The sequence below is a fragment of the Drosophila serrata genome, unplaced genomic scaffold, assembly GCF_035046125.1.
Source record: "Drosophila serrata isolate PLE 108 unplaced genomic scaffold, ASM3504612v1 contig_8, whole genome shotgun sequence".
Taxonomy (NCBI): domain Eukaryota; kingdom Metazoa; phylum Arthropoda; class Insecta; order Diptera; family Drosophilidae; genus Drosophila; species Drosophila serrata.
This window is the reverse complement of record NW_028256906.1, coordinates 654,492-673,257: the sequence shown is the minus strand read 5'-3', so window position 1 is coordinate 673,257 and position 18,766 is coordinate 654,492. Positions and strand designations below refer to the sequence as shown.

Genomic DNA, 18,766 nt, shown 5'->3' with positions numbered 1-18,766 from the left:
TTAATGTAAGTGCAATGTTAAATGTATATATGATATAAAAAATATTAAATTGATATTTAAGATATATGTAAATATAAAACTAGTTTAATATCTAAGCCACACCTTTTTCTCGAGTGTACCCACCCCCATGCAAAGCCTAGAGCTATTTATAGCACCAAGATGCGACTCCTCTCGCACTCTCTCTCTCTCTATTTCATCTCCCATCTCTACCCCTCTCTTTCGCTCTCTCTGAGCTGCTTTTCCCGAACTAGCTTTCCCTTTTGCCACCCCTTTCAGTGGGATTCTGACACGCTGCAATCATCAGGTTCTATGGTGTAATGGTTAGCACTCTGGACTTTGAATCCAGCGATCCGAGTTCAAATCTCGGTAGAACCTGCTGTCTTTGATTAATAAATATAATATTATTTTTTTTCTCTCCTATTATTTTTTCCTATATATTCTTTTGGGTTTCAAAAACGAAAAAAAAAAAACCGAGTGTGTGTGTGTCAAGAGTGTCGCTTATCGGACGTGAATGATTGACAGCGGTTTGGACCCTCTGCTCACTTTTATTTGCTCATGATGTTCGTGACGATGACGATGACGATGACGATGATGATGATGATGATAGTTAAATAGTGAAATGGTAATGGTACAGGGGTACAGGGGGGAGGGGGTAAATAGAGGGGTAACAGCGGGGTGTATTGGTCAATAGTCGGCACTTCATTGGTCATTATCTCGTTAATCAAGTCGACAAACTTGTTCGTTTTATTTGCACAATTGCCATGGGCCACCCCGGAACCGAAAACTCGTACACTCCGGTATCCCTCTCATTGAAATGATTTTGGGACTGATTTTTTGTGTGTATTTTTTATTTGTATTTATTTATTTATTTGTAGTTTTTTTTCTCGGAGCTGCGGTGTGAATTTGATTTGTGTCACGTGATATGTGACAGGGGATACAGAAAGAGAGAGAGAGAGAGGGGTAAAGATTTCAAAATTTGGAATGGAAATGGAAACGGGATCATTTTGGGTTCGATTTTGGGTTCGATTTACTTTTTTTTTTTTGGTTAAGAGATATGACATTTTGCTAAGGAGGAGAAGGGTATCAAAGAAAACAAAAAAGGGTATCAATGGTACTGATCCAGTATCAGTATGAATGGTAAATAATTCAGATAGACTGACCATTATGATTTATGTATTTTGAAGATTTTTATTTATTTTAAAAGTAATATACGATTTCATTGAACTCAAAATCTTATAGCAAACGTATACCAAAAATTGGAAAATCAAATAATTTCTATTAAGGCAGCATTGTATAGTTTTTCTGCGTATTTTATTTCAGTGAAAAACTTGATTTTAATTATTTTTAATTAGTACTTTAGTCTTTATAATATTTAGTTCTTTTAGTTTCATTAAATAGATATTTTGTTAAATATAATACAAAATAAACAGGAAAATAAATCTAATAAAACATTTACAAAATTTTTTAATAACACTGATTACGATATTTAATAGTTTAATTAGCAAATCAGGTATTTCTCTATATTTAAAGTTTAGATTTACTATAAATAAATTTAATAATATATTTTCAATATTTGTCCAATGAATTTTATATGTAAAATTTAATTTTATATCTATCTATATTCAAAATTTTAATTAATCGAAGTTTAGAAATATTTTTTAAATGTGATATTGATATTTTTTTAATTGACTTTTCCTCTTGATATTTATATTTAAGTCCCTAGTTTCAATTATTCTAATAAACTTTATTTTTGTATCTAAGGTATAAACACCTGTTTTTATTAAAGCAAAAAAAAAGAAACATATATTTTGTATAATTTGGGACACCAAATTCCAACCAAAAGCCGATCTTCTTTTTCTGCCTAGTTTGAGCTTCCTTTCGTGTTTGCTTGTCAAACAACAAATTTTTTCCATTCATCTTTTTATACCCTTGCAGGGTATTATAATTTCAGTCAGAAGTTTGCAACGCAGTGAAGGAGGCACCTCCGACTATATAAAGTATATATATTCTTGATCAGGATCAACAGCCGAGTGGATCTAGCCATGTCCGTCTGTCCGTCTGTCCGTCTGTCCGTCTGTCCTTCTGTCCGTCTGTCCGTCTGTCCGTTTCTACGCAAACTAGTCTCTCAGTTTTAAAGCTATCTGAATGAAACTTTGTAGTTAGCCTTCTATATACTCTCACTCGTATATATGTCGGAACGGGCCGGATCGGACGACTATATCATATAGCTGCCATAGGAATGATCGTAAAATTTTTACAAAAAAATTTTTAACTTTTTCAGTTTTCAATAGAATTGGATCAAATTTAAGATATAGCCATTTTACTATACTCTACAATTTTGTGTAAAATTTTATGAAAATCGGACTAATATATCATATAGCTCCCATAGGAACGATCGAGAAATTAATACAATTAAATTTATAACTTTTTCAGTTTTCAACTGATTTTCATCAAATTTAAGGTATAGCTATTTTATATGAGTCTTAAATTTTGTGTCAAATTTTATGAAAATCGGACGACTATATCTTATAGGTGCCATACAAACGATCGTTTGATGTAGAGGAAAAATGCAAATCTGTGTATGTAAAACTGCAAATATAATATGTATAGGTGAATGAAATGAAAGCAGCTATTACTTCATTGTTTTTTAACACAAATATATATAATTTACATTGTATGGATTCCTATTCATAGAAGTTCTATCTGCAAGGGTATATAAACTTCGGCGTGCCGAAGTTAGCTTTCTTTCTTGTTTTGTATAATTTTTTATTTTTTTATTTTTTTTTTGCCTAGCTCTATTTGGAAATCTGCGGTTCCGTAATAAATTTTGTTTCTTTTTTTTCTGCCATGTGTGTGTGCAAATGTTTAGGGCACAGTTAAGTTACCGGCCTTCACTTAGGCCTTTTCTATTAATTTTTTTCCTCGTTTTTTTGCTGGCTTTAAAGCGGCCCTTTAATGGTGGCTGGATTTTTGCGCTTGGCAACAGAGGCCCATGAAGGGTTAGGCTTTTCGGATTGCCAAAAAAAAGGTGTATATATACATATATATGTATGTACAAAAAATAGAAACGAAAAACCAAAAAGCGAAAAAGTAAAAGTTGCTCGAGCCGATTCTTTGGCTTCAACTTGGGCCGGAAATGTTAACACAAAATTTTCACAAACTAGCCACGGACCATCAACGATGGTTATAAGTACAGAAGTATATATATATATAAATATATATGTATATATTATTTGTATATAATTTTTTTGTATTTTTAAGCGGCATTTTGGGTCTAATTTTGAGGGGGTCTTAAGGGGGCCTAAACAATCAACGGGGAGTTGTCGCAACTCAATTAGCAAAATGCCTACGAATTGTGGTACTTAAACATGGTCAAGGCATGGCCATCATTATGTTGGCCAACCCAGGGGACTAGCCACTACCCTTTATGAGATATATTAGATATATGTATATATAATATTAACGGAATGAATATCTTATAGGGAACACAGCGGAAAATTGTTTAATAAAAAAAGAGTTTCTTAAGAAAGGTTTCACATAAACTGAGATCTTTAAAATTGCAAGATCCAGGCTTAGTATTTGAAACAAAATAATGCTTTTCTATTTTAAATAAATATTTAAATATATATATATACATAGATATATGAGATTTAATAAATGTATAAGATACTGTTGATATAAAAAGGTTTCCGGAAAGCTAAGAGCAGGCTTCGTTTTAAAAATAAAAAAAGGCTACTATATTTTATATAATATAACATATAAATATTAAATAAATTGGGAATATTTAAATATATATTTTAAATATTTAATTCTATATATATATAATATTGTATAAATTAAAAATAAGTAAAATCTAGTCAAGTAATGCCACCATCAGTCTTTCTCCTCTCTTTTGGCCTTCTTTGCAAGACAATTGTTGCGCGTGTGGCCTTTTTCCTATTCCCATTTTCCATTTTCAGACATAGTCACCTCCCTCCCCAGCCCCCAGTACCCCCTTTTTTCAGCCAGAGGCGTCTGCCCGTTACAATGTCCATTCATTTATAACGAATTTCAACATTGAAATGTTTAAATTTGTTTTAGCGGCCAGAAGGAACTGGCGTCGCATCCCTCAAGCCCAAAAAAAAAATACAGAAAACTGAAAAACGTTGCGTGTGTCTGTCTGCAGCTCATTCACAGAGAGAGGGTACAGTAAGCACTCGATAAAGAATAATTTAAAGGAAGAGAAAATATATATATTATATATAAATCCATAAATACATTAATAATAATATTAATCAAAGAAAACCCAGGATTTATTTGGAGTAATAAACTATAGATAGTCTTCACTGTATTATACATGTGCGCTGACTTATATTCATGTCGTCTGGCTGTCTGTCAGGGCCGGGTACTGATGTCCAAAAGACATTAGTTCGTAACTTAATTAATGTTTTTGTGTTAATTGCCGGCGCAGAAACAAAAACAAAAATTTTAGAAACAAAAAAAATAAGCTCAAAAATGTTCGACAACGCAAAAGAGTGGAAACCAAAGGCAAAAAACAGCAAAGCCAGGAAAGAAAATAAACCAAAAAAAAAAAAAAATATATACAAAAAAAAAATTAAAATAAAACAAACAAAAAACTAAAAGAAACATAGAAAAAAGTCAGGCCTATGAATGAGTTTTGGGCTTCGGGAATTAAATTGTTAGCCATCGAGGAACCAAAACCAAAACCAGAGCCCAGATATTGATCGTAACAAGTCTGAGATTTATGTTTTTGGGCATTCCCAGAAATATACGCACTGTACAAGGCCCAATACTGAGTGACCCAAAAAAAAAATATATATATATATATACATATATAAAATAAAAAATATATAACAAAAATTGTGACAAAAGTGATACCAATTTGATTCCTAGCCAGATATTGTCTAGGCCAGACTTTGATTTAAGGCTTAAATTTCTGCCTAGATTTTTGGGGCTATTTGTCATTAGTTTTTGATTAAATGAACCAATAAAGATTTAACTGGATAAGTTAAAAAAATAATTCGCATGGATGTCCTTATTTGCATTTTAGATTTGGGGTTAAGATTGGCCTAAATAAATATATAAAAAGATTTTTATTTGCTATAATATACAGGAGAACAAACATAAGAAATATTTTATATGGATATATCAATTGAATATCAATTAATACTTTTATTACTTTTATATATATTTGTGAGAACAAATATAATAAATGTATTCATACTAAAATTTCAATTAAATCTAAAAAAAAAGTGTAAACAATATTTGTATATCAACAAAATAAACATTGCAAAATAATTAAGAATTAAACGAGTTAAAATTATTAGTTATTTTAAGTATTTATATTAAAATATTCATTTTCTTATTAAAAATATTATTTTTATGGATATCTAAATGGTTTAAATATATACCTTCTATAAATCCATACAAACATATGAATAATCTTTTTTTTTTTTTAATATTAAAAGCTACCAAAAATCCATAAAACTCAGAAAAATAATCACCTTAAAGACCTTGAAACCAGAGTCGCCACAAAAAAGGTGTTTAATAAATATAGAAAACTGCCTAAGGAAGAATCAAAGGGGCCCGAGGAAACTCCACTGCCTTGGAAACCCAACAAATTCATCACAATTATAATATATATATTTATATATACAATATTTTGTGGATTGTGGGCAACTGTCACCCGGAGGGGAGAGAAGCCACTTGGCCACTTTGACACTTCCTCGCCAAACATTTCAATTACGGGCTTTCGGCCAAATGTCAAATGGCTCTCAACGGAGAGCCAGACAAATTAACTGATGCATAATTCAGAATGCAGTGGCTGCAGCGTTAATTTCCACAACCAAAAATTTCCCAAAAAAAAAAAAAAGATTACACAAAACGGCGACCACTTATGGATAATTTTTTTTGGGTAGCCAAAAACCACAATTTGGTGACGAGGACCGGCGGCGCCAATAGACACGGTTTCGCTTATGGACATTGGTGTCATAATATTCGCAATGGTCTCGATTTTTCTGGACATTTTTATTTTATTTTTGGTGATCTAAAAACAGATTTACCAAGAGAGAGAGAGAGATAGCGTTGATTAGAAGCAGCCAATTAGTCGCTCAGATACAGTCACAACTATTCCGATACAATGTATACAACTAATAGTACATTTAAACTTATATATTTATACATGTATATATATATTCGTATTTGTACAATTTGCTTGGCGATGACTTTGCAATTTGAATAAAAACCAAAACTGCAGGCTGCCCCCGCACAATGAATGGACTCATACCGAGTCATTGAACAAGTGGGTCTTATTCACCAGACTCGAAATGTGGGTTACCCATTACAAATAGTGTGATGAAAGAGCTTAAAAATAAATAATTAAATATTAAATCAATAAGAAAATAAAAAGCAATACTAAATATATTATAAGACATATAATTTTCATGTATTTGCTCTTTAAAAAATATCAAATTATAGATCTTAAGTTTGACTTTTTAGGGTATTCTAAATTTTAATCAGAAGCTTGTAACGATGTGAAGAAATCATTTCCGACCCTATAAATCATATATATTCTTGATCAGCATCAACAGACGGATCTTTCTAGCTAATATTTGGCAGAACAAAATTTACTTAATTTTTTTCAAAATTTTATAAGGGGTTGAGTCGTTAAAATTGTGAAGAAATTTGGCAAAATTTTTAATTATTTAAAATTTTGAATTGAGTATGCAGATTCGTTAAGCTAATGAAAACTGACATAGGAACGGTTTCCGAATTGAAATTAATGCATTTTTAGCGGAGTTATGGGTTATTTGAACTTTAATTTTTTGAAAATATTGTCCTATTATTATATCGATAATTAACGATTCAAAGAATCCGAATATTTTAAGTTTTATTTAAGTTTCCTTTCTTCTTTTTAATATACATATAGATAAATAAATTCTTAGAACTCAGATCATATTATATAAAATTTCATATATTTATCATTTCGAAGATATATTTTCAAAATAACTTGTAGAAAGCCTAGAGTTAGCCTAATTCGAATAAATTTAATATCAATTTAATTTCTATAATATTCCCTTCAATATTACTCAACCTTCGCTAGTGCTAATATACTTATTTTACTTAATGGTAATACCCTCAACTGAATATCGATTCAATGTCTGAACTCTGACTAAGCCGGCCGGTGGCTTTGACGCTAACAACGATGACGCCATCTGGTGGGCAACTACGGCGACGCTGTCAGTGATTTTTCCTAGGAAAACCCCTCACCACCCCCCACCGACCCCTTGAAGAGTTTCCCCCTCTCGACCCACAACACCCCCTCAAGAAAACAGCTTAAAGACATCGTTGTCGACGCATTTGGCCGCACCATCGACTGTCTGCGTTTTTGGCCCCGGCAGGTTTTTCCTTTTGGCCAGCCTCGTGAAAATGCATTAGCCGCAGCCCATGATTCATGCCAAAGTAGCAACAACAACAACAAAAAAACTACATGTATATAAAGTATAAAATAAAAGTAAGAAAATACAGCAGAAATGCCAAGTGGAAGAACCCCCGCCGTTGTATGGATTTTCCCCATTTGGCCCCAATTTCTGGCTGGCCGGTCCCAAAAATCCATGTTAATTTCTCGAGTGCTTTATTGTCTGGCCAGAGTTCAAGTGGTAATATCTGTAGATGTATCTCTTAGCTGTAAATGTATCTGTAGATGTATCTGCAGATGTATCTCTAGCTGTTCTTGTGGCTGTATCTGTATCTCTAGATGTATCTGCTAGGCTCTCAAGTATCTAAATACAGGATATCTGCTAGATTTAATTGCCGCGTAAATGGCTTTGAGAAGCTTGGGGGTCATTGCCAGATATTGGATTTATTTTATCATTATTTTATTTATTTCAATTTTTAAAATCTGAACCGATTTGTAAAGTAAAAATCAAGCTTTCTTATAAAAAAAAAATGTAGAAATTTCCTAATAGATTTAACCAAACATTTTCAAACCTAAAAAACCCCGCATGACACCTTTGAATGTTTGCACGCTCGCATAACAAAAGCTTTAGTAAGGTTTAGGTTTTTCGCGGAAAAGGGCCAAAACAGATTTCCTTTAGATACGAATGTTGCACGTAGCCAAAGAAAAAAGATATATACATATATACTATATAGAAAATAAAACACGCTTTGAAAAACCGGGCCTGTCCGATGTCCCGTGTTTCTATAATTCACGGACAATTAAAAGCCGGCTTGGCAACAAGTTGAAAAATTAGAAACTAAACGCCGGCGAACTATCTCAACAAAAAAAACCCAAAGCCAAGCCACGTTCATTAGGCGACGCATGCGCAGGTAGGCCTACATTTAATGTAATTATCAATGATTAATGAATTGCTTGAGCAAACATTGTGCCAGCTCTCAGATACATTCGCCAGATACAGATACAGATACAGCTATATACATCTAAACAGATACAAGACCAAACAGCGGCAAAATCTGTGAACTCGGCCTAATGACCAACAACTACCAGCCAGATCCACTGAGCCTGGCCTAAACCCTAAACCTTAAAACCAAAGTAAAAACCTTCAGGTAGCTGGGCAAAAAAGGGACCTGTAATGTAAAGTAATACAAAAATAAAACTAAAAGCAAGCAAAAGGTGAGCAGAAATTAACACAAATCCTAGAGACGGACCCGCTCTAATTTCCTGGCTACAATTAGCGACCTGGCACTTTTGCCATCGTCTCGATAGTTCCAAGTAGATATTGCAGATGCACTGCGAGAAATTGATAGGTATTGTAAAATATTTAGAAATTTTTGTATACATAATAATATATTATTAGAAAGTTACTGAAAGAAATTAAATGATCTTAGATATCTTCTGCAATATACCTAAATATTTTTGTGTATAGAAATTATAATAATAATTGTAAAGTTAGTGAAAGAAATTAATAATTTCCTGAAGAAATATTTAGATATTTTAAAAAATGGGAAATATATAAAAGAAAAATTGCTGGGAAAAATTATTTACTCATATATCTCTATAAATATACTAAGATACTTTTGTATATAAAACATATAATTGAAAATTAACTGGAAGAAATTGAATATTAAAATATTTCAATATTTTTTTTTAATAAAAAACAAGCATATACATTTTGTAAATTACTAAAAGAAATTAAATGATCTACACAGATATCTCATTCTATATATAATATTTACTATACAATTTAAATAGTATAACTAAACTACTAAAATTACTTCCCTTACACACTTTATTTACTGATCTTTCCCCTATTTTTTGTTTCCCGTGTAGAGGCTGGAGGAGTAGCCCTAACTCTGGGCGGCAACAATGGGTTAAGGAACACACAAGGAAAAATAAAAACAAAAAAAAAACCTAATGATTGGAAAACGATTTCTTCGGCGCAGTTATGGAAGTCAATTAAGCGGCGTGTGAATATCGAGACGTTAACCGGAGTGTCTGCCGTTCACGCCCCCAGAAAAAAAAAACTCTGGGCCCCCAAAAATAATAAATAGTATAAGTCTACCTATATATAATATATATAAAAAATATATATATAGAAAAAGAGCAAAACCTGGTGGCGTCATCCACTCCCAGTCCCAATCCCAATCCCAGTCCCAGTTTCAATCCCAATCCAAGCTCCATGGCCAATTCAAACTGCGGGCCAAAAGAGCCAGCGGCAACTAGACAAGCCACAAAATCATGGCCATTGGTGGGGAAAAGCCATTGAAATTTCGCCCCAATCATTTGAATTTCAAATGGTGTTGCCCAGGCAACACCTATATATCTTTGAGATACACGGAGACAGAGACAGACGCACGCGTTCTCGTAAAAGTTCGATTTGTCAAAGCCTCAACCACGATTATTCATCATTAGAAAGGTCTTTTGCCATAAATCGCAACAGTGAAGGTGTCCAGTCCATCTATCCTAGGCCTAGGGGTTGCATATATTACAAAGATCAGCAAAATATTAAAATATTTTCATTAAAAATTTAAAACCAAAGAACTAAATATAGAAATACCAACTAGATAATTGTAAGATAGAAATTGTTGTCAATATTATAGATGATGTAATTTGGCTTGAACAAAAGTGTTCTCTTAGCTGTATCTGTATATCTATCTTCAATGTATCTCTATCTGTATTTGTAAATAAAGAATACAGAACTTTATAATATTTCTTCTAGTTAAATAAAATTTCTTTAAAATTCTTCTTAATTTATTTTCTTTTTTAAAGAAAGGTTTAAACCTAAAGAACTAGACATAAAACTATCAACTCAATACTTATAAGGTTAATATATTCATAGTAATTATAACTCTCGCAGTTGTTGCAATTGCTTTGTAATATAATATATTAATATTATTTTCTGTCTCTGGAAGTTAAGAACTCAATATAAAATGTTATTTTTATAATTTTAAATACAAAAATAATTTATTTAATATAAAATGTACATTTTAGTCCGACGCAAAAAACATTGTGAAGGAGTCATTTCCGACCCTATAAATCATATATATTCTTGATCAGCATCAAAATCCGAGTCTTTTTAGCCAATATTTGGCAGAAAAAAAAAATTGAAATTTTTTTCAAAAATTTTTAAGGGGTTTCACCGTTAAAATTGTGAAAAATTTCGTCAAAAAATTTAATATTTTTAAATTTTAAATTGAGTATGCAGATTTATTAATATAATAAAAACTAACATAGAACAGCTTTCCGAATTAAAATTAATGCATTTTTGGCTTAGTTATGCGATTTTTAAACTTTGATTTGTCTTAAAAAATTGTCATATAAAAATATTGATGAATATTGATTAAAAAATGCGAATACTCTTTGTTATGACCGAATTTCCAATACGATCCTCTAACTCAATTACAAGCTCCATGTTTATATTAACTTGGTCTTGCCGTAGTTAGTTTCCTTTTTTGTTTACTTTTATTTCCTATTCTTCATATATATATATATATATATATATATATATAATTAAACCTACAGATTTTATAATATGAATCTAATCTACACTACAATGCCCCCAGCGAGTGTATCGAAATTATAATTAAGTTAAAAAAGAACAGCAAAAAAACAGCAACAAAAAGAACAACAGCAACCAAAAAAGAAACCTATTAAAAGTGCCACTTACAATTAACAAAAGGGAATAGGTCTAAAGGGTATACATATACTGGTACTTATGGAACTGCGTACTGATTACTGGTTCTGAACCCGTCCTCCAGCTCAGCTGTTTCGGATTGCTTAGAACTTAGAGCCAAAAAAAAAAAAAAGAAAAAGAAAAAACCAAAAACAAAAAATAAATAAAAAACAGACTCAGGCGAAAAGCTAAAGAAATACAATTTATCTGCGCAGTTACATAAATTTCTTGCTGAGTAGATTGGCTTGTTCTATGAATGGTTCCAGCGGATCGTTACGGGAACCGAGGGGATTGTCGCCGATTTTGGGAGTTTAGAGAGGCGACAAAAGAGGCAAAGAATGATGGGTTAAAGGGTTTTTAAAATAATATAATTATATTAATTCTATAAAATATATTTAAGCCTTTTTTCTAATTTGGAAAGATCTTTAAGAAGTTTAAAGTAAAATAGTTATTTACATATTATAATAGATATTAAAGTCCTTTTCTTATTTAAGGATCCTTAGAAAATAATTATTTACAGTTTAGAAATTATTTTAAAATTCAAGATTCATAGAAAAATATGAAATTTAAATCATACAAAGTAACGTAAACTTTACAAACAACCTGCTGCACTTGTCTTATGCAATATTTAAATAAAAAAACCTTTAAAAAAATTACCCTATATAATATACATTTCCCATTTCCAATATCGTAAGTAGAAACATATTTAAGTCCGATTTCTTGCAAAGTTTGTTGATAAAGTTATAGTGGAAAAAATCTAAAAATCCCGTACAAACAACCTGTTGCAAGTGTCTTCGAATACAAAAATTTGTATATATAATTTGTTACATAAACAAAATTCAACAAAATGTTAAAATAAAATTTAAGAACAAAGAGTATCGATTTTATTTATAAGAAACTCAAACCAAAAATCTAAATATTATGTTTTCTCTAAAACCTAGGTCTTAAAATCCCCAACAAATAGAAATATAAATAAATATTTAGATTTAAATATATACTAATTAAATTAATTCAAAATATTTATATTTTAATATATTTAAACTATAATTTCATTCTCTTTACAGAGATATCTTTTGGTAATTTTGTCGCCTGACAAAACCAAAGACAAAGTGTGAATATGGAAAGAATGTGCGTGTTTGAGGTAGCCCAGAGTCAGCAATCGGCAATCGGCAGTTGGCAGCAAATACGCATAACAAACGCAATTAAATTTTATAAATATTTAAAACATCCAACATTTACATACTCGATTCGAACACACACATATGTATGTATCTATATACACACCCAGGGAGTCAAGCCGGGATCGGTTGTGTGGTAACGAACATGGCCAAAATCGAAAGGGGAAGTCACAATCACCAAGCCAAATCCAAAGTCAAGCACAGTGCGTATAAAAGACTTTTTTATGGCTTTTGAATTTAATTTTGTTTTATGCGATGAATTTGCTGCGACTGAAGGAATGTGAGCCAACTTGATTTGTCAGGTTTATTTTACATATATATATACATGTATATATGTTTATATGTGGGGTATCCGGGGGGAAGCTAATCAGGGGACAGTGACAATGAAGGGCTATAGGCCCGAGTTATGCTTCAAGTTCTCTCCGCTTTGGCTTAATTAATTATGTATTTCATATATCGTCGAACAAGCGATACATAATACATAATTATATGTGGAACGATGGTTTCGATGTTTGCTCATGTTTGTACACATTATCAAATTGTTACTATCCCACCTTTAGTTTTTTTTTTCATATAGATATATTTGGCCCTAAGGAAATTGAAAGTTATTTGCGTTCAGAATTTAATTAGAGAGACTTTGTGCTGAAAGCCAATTAAGGCTTGTGATTTGTGTCTCTGTTTCGGGGATTAACCCACTTTGGTCCACCATTTAGATTGATCTTAATGACTTTAAATAGGCCTCGAGATGGCCAGAAAGGAGAGACTTTGAGGGAAACGATATTCTTAGGGGGCTAAATTAAATTTTAAAATAGTTTGTTTGTAATGTAATAAAAATATTAAAATATTCATATATAAAATAATTATTATAAAAACACTTTACCAACACTGAAGCATATAAATCATTAAAAGAATATTCTTTAAGTCCCTACTTTTACTTTAATACTTTAAATTCTACACATAAATATTCCAACTGACTATATATTTCCTCATAAAAACTTTGTTAAGTCTCTAGACAACCCTTTTAAATAATTTCCCTAATTACCAACACTGAAGTATACCAAAGATACATAATTTTTAACAAACCTAAAATTCCCAATTACAAAATATGCAAATAAATACTTAAAATTCTAAACCAAAACATGTTAAATAAAATTATAAAAAAATATACACATTATATTAATATATTATAATATAAATTTCCCCAATAAAAGTCTGAGTAAATCCCATTTTAATAATTTCCCTAGCCTTAGATAATCGCAAAGTGTTACCTACCCAACCCTTTTTTTGTTTGTAGCTCTCTTGCTCTTTTAGTTTTCACAAAGTGAAAGTTTCTATTAGCTTTTGCAAAAAAAGAAATAAATATATACAAAAAATAAGGAAAACAAAACAAAAATAAAAAAGACGAGTATTTCTTGGTAACCCCATAATGAGATCTACCTAGGCCGCATTATTTCGCTCGATCATGTGAGAAACAAAAAAGGTTGCACAGCTCCGCATATCTCTTTTTCATTTTTTTGGGGCAGGAAGCGAACTAAGATCGAGTTTTGGGATCTCTGGCGACCGTCACACATTTTGGCATTGACAACGGTGGCGTCCGATCTTTACTCTACAACAACAACAAAAGCTACAAAGAAAAAAGGGTTAAGAATGGCCAACTGCTGGGGGTTAAGGGGTCCCTTGGGGGTTAAGGGGAAGGCGAACGCCACGGGCATAAAGTTCACACTCGTAAGTAAATAAATTTAAATGGCGGCACTTCTGTTAATCTTCTTCTTCTTCAGCCCGTTGCCTTTGTGTCTTCTGCCTTTTTTTTCGGTACAGTGATGACTTGATATAGGAAAAAGGTATATACTATAAATATATATTTAATTATTTGTATAGGAACTTCGAAAAAGGAGCATTAGCTTATTAATTGCTAATTAAAATTGTATTCTTGAGTTGGCATCTAAGGTTCTGTTTTCAATATCATTGATTGATATTCAATAATTAAAAAAATAAAAATGATTTTATAAATTAAAAATATTTCTTATATTATATTTAATAAATGTATAATATTGTCTATATTATTTTTAATAAATTTATAATGTAACTCATGTATATATTAAATACTATATCTCTATCATTTGTTATTATGTATAAAATATAAGGAGAGTTAGGAGAGTACTAATATTATTTTCAATAATTTCAAAGGATTACTCACATATTTATTATATGTTAAGTATTTTATCCATATATTTTAAAAATTATATATAATATATTTTGTCCTTAGAGTATCCTCTGTAATTTGAATTTGTTTTTGTACGTCTGTTAATTTTTTTTCCAACCTACTCAGTTCAGTATTTCTTTTTCTTGATTTTATTTTTTTTTTTAGTTAGCGAAACGTTTTTCATAAGAAATTCAACAGGCAAGCTAAAGACTTCGTTTCTTTAGCGCTGGGCATTAAGATTTTTATGGTTATTAATTTGCTAAGTAATACGAAAACGTTAAGGTGGGAAACGAGCAGAAAGGGGGGAACGATCGTTTCGGGCTCAGAAAAGCAGGCTAAAAACTGAAGTGGACAGCCATAAAGGGCCCCGAAAAAAGCAGCAAAAAAAATACATACATGAAATGAACGCAAAAAATAAAAATAAAAATGAAATAAAAACAAAAGCAACTCGGAGTTGGAGTTTGGAGTTCTGTGAATGAAGAGCACTTTGCATTGAAGAAGAGCGTGAATAAAAAAATAAAGTATCGTTGAATAGGTATTACGGATTTTAAGTCTTTTAGAAAATCTCTAAACTAATGGCAAAATTTAAATTTATATTAATATTAATTATAAGAATAAATATATTATTTTTTATGCTTTATAAAATATATTCTTCAAAAAAAAAAAAAAAATAATAATACTCTCAATGTAAAATAAAAAGTAATTTTAAATAAAACCAACAACGAAGAATATTTGGTATTACTATAATTATCAATATATACAATTTTACCTAAATAATTTAATGGGATGGGAATAAATAATTTAAATTATAAATACCTTACATTATTTAAGTAATTTTATATAAAGAAAAATGTTCTCGGTTCTTGTATTATTTTCCTTACTGTCTAAAGCTTTAAAATATTCTAAACTACTTTCCTTATGCATAAAATATTCCTAATTAATTTACCGCTTTTTTAAAAATCCTCTTTTAATTTAATATAAATTTATTTTTGAACTTTCCGCTTATATAAAGAATATAAAGTCAGTTAACTCCTTCATTCACAATTTTTTTTGTCGGGGGACTCCTCTGCTGGCCCTCATCATCATCGTCTGCCTGATTGTCGTCGGTTTCGTAATTTGATTCCAGTTAAAATGAAATGAAATCTTGTTGCCCTAAAAAGCAAAAGCCCACAAAAAAAAAATACTAAATAAAACAAAAAAGAACAGAAAATAAAAAAAGCAGACAAAACGCCAAACTCCTCGCATATCTTTCTGGCGTTTCCTTTTGAACTGAATGCGGCAACCGAAAGGCTTTTAAGTCCAATTTTCGAGGTCTGTCGGCGACCCTTTTACAATACTCTACAAAAGGAGTTACTCTTCTGAGATAGATAATATATTTTATGTTAAAAAACATGAGTTAAAAAAAGGAGTATTACTTGTAATAAAATAATTTAACATTTTATTAAAATATATCCAAAATATATCCAAAAGATACAAAATATAAATTAAATTTCTCTCTTAATATTTGAACTTCAAATTATAATTAAACAAAAAATATATACAAGAAAAGTATATATTAGTTAATAAATTAATATACATGTAGCTCTTACTATGAGCTATAAAGATACAAAATACAAACTTTCTCGTTCTACTTCAATATCAAATTTAAGTTCTAATAAAATATATCCAAGAAGAGTATTTTTAAGTTTCATTCTCACAACATTTTTGAAATTCTTGGAGTCTTTTTATCACAATGTTCTCCTTTTGGCCAAATTCTGGATTTGGTTTTATGGGAATTGTGGCAACAGTTCGCACATATATCTTTCACTCTTGTGGCAACTTCTTTTTGGCCTACGCAAAATTGTACATTTCCCCGACGCCGCCAGAAAAAAAGTAAAAATATAAATAAAAATAAAAATAAATAATATATAAACCCGTTTTTGAGCCGCACGTGCTGCTGCTTTGCGGCCAAGTTAATATTATTTGAAATCTTTTTCCGCTCCTCTTGTAGTTGGCATTTTTATGCTCATAATTTATGCGACGCCTCAAACGATTCATTTGCATACGAAATGTTTGAAATGGCATTGATTTGACAACGCGAGCCACGGGCCGGTATAGATACAGATACAGATACAGATGCGTATACAGATATAGATATAAAGATATAGTCAGGTGGATCGAGCTTCCCCAGCCGAAAGCCAGCGCCCCCCTGGCAACCGCTGAGTGAGCATATCAGGCGACATCGCAGAGACAACCATTCAAACACATCGACTAATTAATGAAATCTCAATCTCAATCCGGTCGATTTCGATTTAACTTTAGGTTTTGTTTTTTTTTTTTCTGCCTCAAACAAATCTAAAGAAAAGACAATAAAAACAAAAGTTAAAGAAACAAAAAGATGGATGAGGCGATGCCAGCGTGACACGAAATGGAGATTTGCAAATATATATTTTAACAAAGTTAAATAATAGTAGTTAATAAAGCAGGCTTAAGCTTTATTAATAAAATATTTAAAATATTATTTGTTTTACTATTCATTAAATGCTCAATTAATTAATAATTGTTTTAGGATAACTTATAGTTATTTGGGATTTGGAATGAAAGTTATTAGAAGCCAATAAATGATTTTATTTCATTTATGAATTTTTACTTGTGGTACTCCTTTGTTTATAAATGTGTACAAGGAATATATACAAAATGTGTCTTTTAAATTTTGTATGCAAGTAAAAAAAAATACTTGAATTTATAAATTAAGTCACTTTTATAATTATTTGTTTAAATTTTAAGCATATTTTCTCACATTTACTACAAGTAGCTACTTCTTTTATTTTTTATTTAGTTAAACTAGGAATATAAGTAAAATATGTATTTTTAATGTCCAACTTAAAAAAGTTGTTGAATTTACTAACTGAAATATTTAAAATCCATTAAGTTACTTTTACAAATACTTTTTCTTATGATATTAACGCATTTTTTCAACTTGTGGTTTCCGTGTTTAAAACATTTCTACAATACGGTATGAAAAATATGTATTGTAAAGGTATTAAATAAATACAAAAAATTCTTTAATTTATTAAATTAACTATTTAAGAGTTCATGAGGAATTTTTACAAATATTTATTGTTATTTTAAGCATTTTTAAGACATTTTATATGAACAAGCTTGTGGAATTCGTTTGACAATACATTTGAACAAGTCAAGCCTGTTAAATATATATTTTTTTAAATTTAGTATGCAACTAAAATAGCTATTAAATTTACTAGTGAGATATAACATACAAAAATATGTACTTCTATGAATTTTTGTGCTTTATTTAGAGCACATTTAAAACAAGTAATTACCTCGTTTTTGCTTGTAGAATCACTCAATCTAACAAGCTCAACAAATAAATAAGTAAATAAAAATTGTACATAAATAAAAAAAGGGCCAACGAGATGTCTCATAAATTATATTGCATATAAATTAAATTTTATAATAAGCAAAACTTAATATCTATTATAGTTCCATTAAGTGTTGAATTTATGTTTCCAATGTAATCGCTTCATTTCGAGTCGTGCTTTTGATAAGGGATCCCCTCCCATCCAAAAGTCACGAACGAATGCTTGATGTTTCTTTTATTCTTGTTAATATTAATTTTTAGATATATGTATGTATATTATACATATGTATATATAGGTGGAATAGACCAAAAAATCGAGTTCAATGGAGTTGTGCCGACAGAAGATACAAACTGAAAACTGAACCTGTTGCGGTGAATATGCAAATCGTATGCGATGACATTCCTTAATTTGCCTAATAATCGGCCCGTTAAGTTTGGCCTGGCAACAGCTGAGATGCTATAAAATTGCGATCTATAGACTTGGATCGAGAGCAGCCATAAAATATATATATGCTACAAGAAATATATATATATATTTATGCCACCAAAAGAAATATCGCATTCGCCACAGTTGGCAATCAAAGAAAATAATGCCTCTCACAATTGCCAACTAATTGTTGGGCCTAAGTTCGATCGATCCGTAACGAATTGTTGCGATTTTGTTGGCCAAATCTTTGGCCATTATTGAATCAAGTGACAATTGTTCCAAAGTTCGCAGTTGTGCGTGTAGTTTCTCATATATATATATATATATACACTTTTTTTTTGATTGATTAATTGCCCATTTGATTTGATTTTTCTTATATTTCTACGGCGTTGTTGCCTTTGAATTCTCCGCATTTCTGATAAAGACTTTTGGCGACTCACAAGATTGCAAACATAAAAGAAGAGTAGA

General features: G+C 30.6%; 1 non-coding gene across 1 annotated transcript; it reads left to right on the top strand.

Moving 5' to 3' along the window:
* Window positions 1-303: 303 nt before the first annotated feature.
* On the top strand, window positions 304-375 carry TRNAQ-UUG (transfer RNA glutamine (anticodon UUG)). Its single transcript has one exon. It is a non-coding gene; the product is annotated as a tRNA-Gln (tRNA).
* Window positions 376-18,766: the final 18,391 nt, after the last annotated feature.